Here is a 6,049-nt window from a genome sequence, read left to right on the forward strand (position 1 = left end):
GACTCTGTTTCTGGCCTTCTTGGATGGTCCAGCAAAGGCATCGTGATCAAACCTACTAACTTCGAGGTACATGTATGTTATGTATCAGATTGCAACGACCAGGAGGCTCTTAGTAGTGGCTGCAAATGACCGATATCCGTCACTTGCAGCTCTGCATCAGAGAGCTGTAGCTGGCCTGAAGAGTTGTAAAATTACTCCTTCGTAGCCGGGCGAGTCAGAGCGAGGGCGATTCACGGCTTGGTCAAAAAACTGTCGGCCTGGAACGTAAACGTCGATCTGCCGACACAGTTCACCTGGTTCACACGCCTGACCTGGCATGCTGCCTTGCGTGAAAGGAACATTTTTCGGAAAGCAAGCTTCTTCTCCAAATTTCGAAATTTCCTTCCAAAAATGCCGTCGTCCTTGACCTCGAAGCTGAATGTTGTTAGGATAGAAAATTAGCGAAGATGTAGCCGACCCATTCTGGCAAGTCGTGTGCCCTCTGGATATGCAGTTGTTCGCCATGGTCAACAATCTTCTTCTCCTTCGTTCGTACTTTCACTTTCCTGACCACGAATACAAGCGGTACCCATGCTCAGGTTAGTGTTTATTTGTCTGTCTATGCACATACATGTAATACAATGTACTGTTCGTGCTGCAGGCACTGGCCGATCATGGAAATAGAGGCAGCAGCCAGCTTTCTTTGAATTCTCATCCTTTCAACAAAAATAATAATGTACACACTTTCCTTGGCTCCTTTTTCCCACCGCCACCATGCATGCACTTCTTTTCAAATTCGTGTTTGCTTTGACAGTGGTTTCATGGGTATCCTTCAGCCTTCCCTGGCATTCAAAATTCAGAATAGTTTCCACCCAGGTGCTAGTGCCTCTGTTCTGCTTAGCACATTGTAGTAAAATTATTTGCAACTGCCCACCACTGCACTCTTGGCTCACATTCACCACACCATAGCGAGGAAGTAACTAGTTTGTTCTTGGATAGATGTCTGGAGGGTGTAGAGCATCTATCCAAGAACGAACTTCCTCGCTATGGTGTGGTAAATGTGGGCCAAGAGCAGTGAGGAGAGGTGGACAGTTTCAAATTATTTAGCCACATCCGATCCTTTCTCCGATAATTATGGACATGTTTTACTATACCGGTATATTGAATGGCCACTCATGCTTCTATTGAGAGGTAACACCACTCAGAAAACTGAGGAAAGCCAACCGGTGTTGCACAGGATTTGAGGTTGGGAAGAAAAGATGTTCCGATAAAAGAACTGCGAGTACATGGGAAACGTATCATGGAAAGGGCAGTCCGAGTCGAACTAGGATCTCCTGTTCCAGACTGTACCGAAAGCGTGAATATGAATACCGTTAAGTCGCGGATAAAAGCCGGGTTTGCATACAAGCACATCGCAGATAGAAGCCTGAAAATCAAACGGGTCAAATGCATATAAGCCTGTCGCGCGTAGAAGCCTGGCTTCTATGCAAGCGCAGATCGGGTGGGTCAAGAGTGCATGCGCTATGTCGGTGCATAGTAAAACTGCCGCCATACCGGTAGTCAGTGGTAGATCTACGCGTGCCGCGCGTAGAAGCCTGGCATACAAGTCTGGCAAAAATATCAGTAGTGCACATAAGCATGGTTTGCATACAAGCCTGGTTTGCATTAAAGCCTGATGCAGAAAGCGGCTTATGTGCTTATAAGCCCGGCTTTTATCTGCGACTTTACGGTACAGAATGCCGATAATCCGAACAATCACTTATTCGAAATGCCAGTTTCCATTGAATTGAAGGGACGAAAATGAGCTTCTGCTCATTTTCCCCAACCCCAAGCACCATTCAAGCGGTGCACAAGATAGTTTGCAACAGGTTGGAGCAACAATGTATCACCGTGGAGTCATATTGAGGAGCTAGAGTGTGTCTAGTTCCTGTGAAGAGAATGTGAGAAATAATGGAAACATGAAGGTATGTGCAAGTCTTAGATGGATGTGTGACTGCTCCCTTATCCGAATTTTTCCCCATCCGAACCCCCTGGAGAAAGCGTGCGCCCGAGGGGTGCGGATAATCTACATTCTGCTGTAACAGTTATGTACAATGCGTGCCGATGCACATTGGACAACGTTGCAAATGTAGAATTGTAGGTGGACTGTGGTTCACATCAGACGATCGGAGTACCCCCACCAAACGAAGAGAGCTCAACATCACAAGGTAGAGCTTGCATGTACAATCGAAAAAGAGTACATAATATACCATCAGCTGATGTTGTTAGTGTGCGTTATGAAGTCTGAAGAAAATGTTGAACGATCTCGGCTGGAATGACGTCTTCACCTTAGCTCAGTGATTAGAGCATCGCTGGCCTCAAGCGAAGGTCCTTGGTTCGAGTCCTGGTGGTGACAGTCAATTTTTTCTTCAGACCTTTCTCGTTTGTGCCTTTCCCTCTAACCAGTGAATATTACTGTTAGCTTCGTACTTTGAGTGATTATCACTTACAGTTACATATACAATGTATTTGATAATTTCTTAGCGCATGAAAATCGGAGTCAGTACCACAATATTCCTCCCTCACTATAATGAGTCTAGATACTTTGAATGTGGAACAGGGTCCAGGACAGGATCGTCTGCTCTATCCAAATTATGGCCTGGTTGCAATTTGTCTATTTACCAGCGGGTACATACTAGGGAGTCAAAGCACCTACACTGTAGGGAGACTACACAATACTTTTATAGAATTTTGGGTCTGGATTTGGAGGTTCTCCGTGATCTGTGCAACCCGCGATCACGGCCTTGACCTACTGACCCTGAGAGCGGCCCAGATTAGCAATGCCATGTACGAGCGTGTATAGATCTGCCCAATGGTGCCCCAGGGGTGGCTGAAACAGGAACCCCTGGGTCGAACCCCATGTCATTTAGCTTTACAGTCGCCTGTGCCGTCTACCTAGATGCTCCAACTCCCTGCGTTGCACCCAGTAAATGCAGCACATCAAGTATACAGCCATGTAGTGTTGGTTGTCACCTGTTCTGATCGTGTGATATCACAAACAATCTTCTACGGTCCATTCATTCGAACCTGGCACGTTAGGGGCCGTCCATAATTATCTATCTTTAACACGAAACGCGAAAAAAAATCGTTCATGGGCAGGTGGGTCAAGAAGGGTTTCGTAATGAAAAATATTGATAGCTGAAACACTAGTCCATTCCAGCTATTTTTCGTTGTGGGGTGAGTAGGTGGGGGTGGGGGACGGTCACAAGTTACTCATCACTTAACTTTTCATTTCGTGAAAATTATCGATAATGCCGGGTCCATAATTGTCGATCTTTTACACGAAGAGAAAAAGTTTCGTTGGTGGGTGGGTCAAGGGGAGTATCATTTCGAAAAAATATTGATATTACAGACATCAATCGGGGGGGGGGGGGGGGGTTGGGGGTGGAGGCGGGTCCTTCTTTTATTTCGTGGAAATTATCGATAATGCTGGATAGCTCCTTTAGTCTATGCAATAAAATAGTTGTTTTCTTCACACAGTACCGTAAACAATTTCCGACCAGGTTTGTACCGAACATTTTTTCGAAAGGTAATTTCTCCAATGGTGCCTTGAGTACGTTCTCAGCAACATAGCGGACCAGTTTCAAATAATTGGACTGCAAACTTGCATCGCTGGTTGTTGCAGCTCCATCACAGGTCGTATCACGGGAAATTGAGTCCAGATCCACTTCAAGGTTGGGTGACACGTGATGGGCATCACTTCCTGCATGCTGGTGCATGTGACTCAAGAGCTCTGGCTGGCAAGCAGTTTTAGACTGCAGGTGCAATACAAGATTTTTCTGCGATGTGCTATGCATTGTGCATTGCATTTCTCGAGAGACACTTCACGCTATGTGAAAAAAAGAATTTCGCTCAATGTGGTATTGTGCATCGTGCAGCGCAACTTTCCCACAAAACTGGACTCAAAGCACCTTATAGCTGTGGTTCACAGCAAAGATTTTCCTATTTGCGACTCTTGGTTTAATGGGTGCAGTAGCATGCATGTGCCTGGTGATATTGTTGCAATGGATCATAGTGAGGGCGTAGCAGTACTTGTGCACTGATAGTTGGTCATGGCATGAGTACATAACCAAGAGTGGGCAACTCGATGATCCCTCTGCCCACGGCAGAAAGCTTCATCACTTCGGTTTTTGTGGGCCATTGGGCTCACTAATACCATCATGCGTAGCCAGAGATCAAAACTTGTACATCACAGCTACGGTAGTTGAAGCAGAACAATGAACTGTGGATCCATGCCTACTGAACCTGATGAAACACTCTATGTACATGGCACATGTAGAAATATATGCGCGCTAGCTCATAATCATTGGATTAAGACCCGATCGTACCTTATGTTAGTAGTTGCACATTCTTAGCAGTTATGTAGTTTTATAATAACGTTACGATAGATTATCAATACTGGTGGAAACGTTATGCTGGTTAAATATTTGGTACCCGGTGTGCCATGACCAGGCATGCTAATTCATCGGATATTAGCAAGTTTGCCTGCCTGCTGGGTGTTGTATCTTAGCTTCACTGTACTACAAATACGATAGGCTTAGTTTTCCTAAATTGCTTCTTTATAACATTCAGTTTGTTTTGCTGCAATCTTTTCACGTGTTTTGCAGGATAGTAGCCAAGGGTGAATACCATTATCATGAGCGAAGGTCTCTGAGAACTCATGTCTGAAGGCTGGTCATGTTGGCCCAACGATGACTTTCATTGCCTGTATCCGCCACCTTCATACTGGAATGAACTGGAACATGTTCACTCTCTGTTTCTCATGTGGAAGGACGGAACAGATTGTTTGTCTGTCTCTGTGGATCACCGAAGGCTGAACAGTACAGTTGGAAGAATATTGGATTTCACGAAGTGACTGAATCTGAAGCGGCTGACATGCATTGCACAGCGCTTTCTTTCTGAGATTTGCTTCAAGGCAGGTTATTGTGTACAATTTTGTCCACAGTATTCCTATATTTGCCAAACGTATTTCTCTGATAGTATTGTGACTACACACGCGCAATGATCTCTCCGTCATCAGTCTTTCGCAATGGTGTGGCTCACTGATGACAGCATGCATAGCCATAGATCAAATGAGCAGCTAAGGTAGTTGAAGCAGAAGAATGGATCAATGCATCCTGAACCTGGTGTACTGCCTATATGCACTCTCAGTAGTATTTGTAACGTGTTAACTATGAAGTATCAACATTTCTTCTCTTCTATGTGGGTGGTGTGAGTGATGTCAGATGGTCTGTACTGCCATGGCCGATGGTGTTCACGGGAAGATGTTGGGTTGGGCCATTGTGCCCTCTTGCAATATGCTGTTGCAGCCTGAAGGCAATGAAAAAGTTCGAATGCTGATCTGCTTTCAAGCGTAGAATGTTACATTATGTGCATTACATATTTGCATAATTGTGTTTTGTACTGGAGTGTGAATGTGCGAAAAGGGCATTTCTTTGCTTCTTTTTGCTTGAGCTGGCATGGTGGTCGTAGAGTTGGAAATTGTCAAGTATGATAACAATCGTTGTTTGGTCTGGAGACAAGAATGCATTTGGATATTTGTCCCAGGACTGCATGGCTTCCCAAACTGCATGTTGAATGCCATAGATGATTATTGTTCGGTTCAAGAAAGGACTCGTGGATCTGTCTGGCTATTGTGAGCTCTCGCTAGTCCATTTCCATAGCACTTGCTCTGGATTCACTCGCTGGAATATTCTCCAGTATAGAACAAGAAGTTTAGAAAACCTACTGGTGATATTAGTATGTTATACTAGTTTCTCCGCACTGTACCGCAACTTTTGTTATCATACACATGCGGGTTATATAGTTTATCTACAATCCAGCATGATGTTCTTCCAAGAACGCCCCCGACCTAGGCCCTCGGAACGACGTTCTTGGGTGTGCAACATCACTTATAATTCTAAATCTTAGAATTAAGCGCAGGGTTTTAGTGATCACGGTTCCAAATGCATGTCATTGCACTCCGCCTTTGGGACTTCTTAAACATGTCATTGCACTCCACCTTTGGGATTAATTAAGAGCTGCATGCATG

At 44.8% G+C, this 6,049-nt stretch overlaps 1 long non-coding RNA gene across 1 annotated transcript; it reads left to right on the plus strand.

Moving 5' to 3' along the window:
* Nucleotides 1–390: 390 nt before the first annotated feature.
* LOC135825258 (uncharacterized) lies at nt 391–5,199 on the plus strand. The gene is made up of 2 exons (XR_010555041.1): nt 391–578; nt 4,626–5,199. It is a non-coding gene; the product is annotated as an uncharacterized LOC135825258 (long non-coding RNA).
* The last annotated feature ends 850 nt before the right edge of the window (nt 5,200–6,049 follow it).

Source organism: Sycon ciliatum, chromosome 9 (assembly GCF_964019385.1).
Source record: "Sycon ciliatum chromosome 9, ocSycCili1.1, whole genome shotgun sequence".
Taxonomy (NCBI): Eukaryota; Metazoa; Porifera; class Calcarea; order Leucosolenida; family Sycettidae; genus Sycon; species Sycon ciliatum.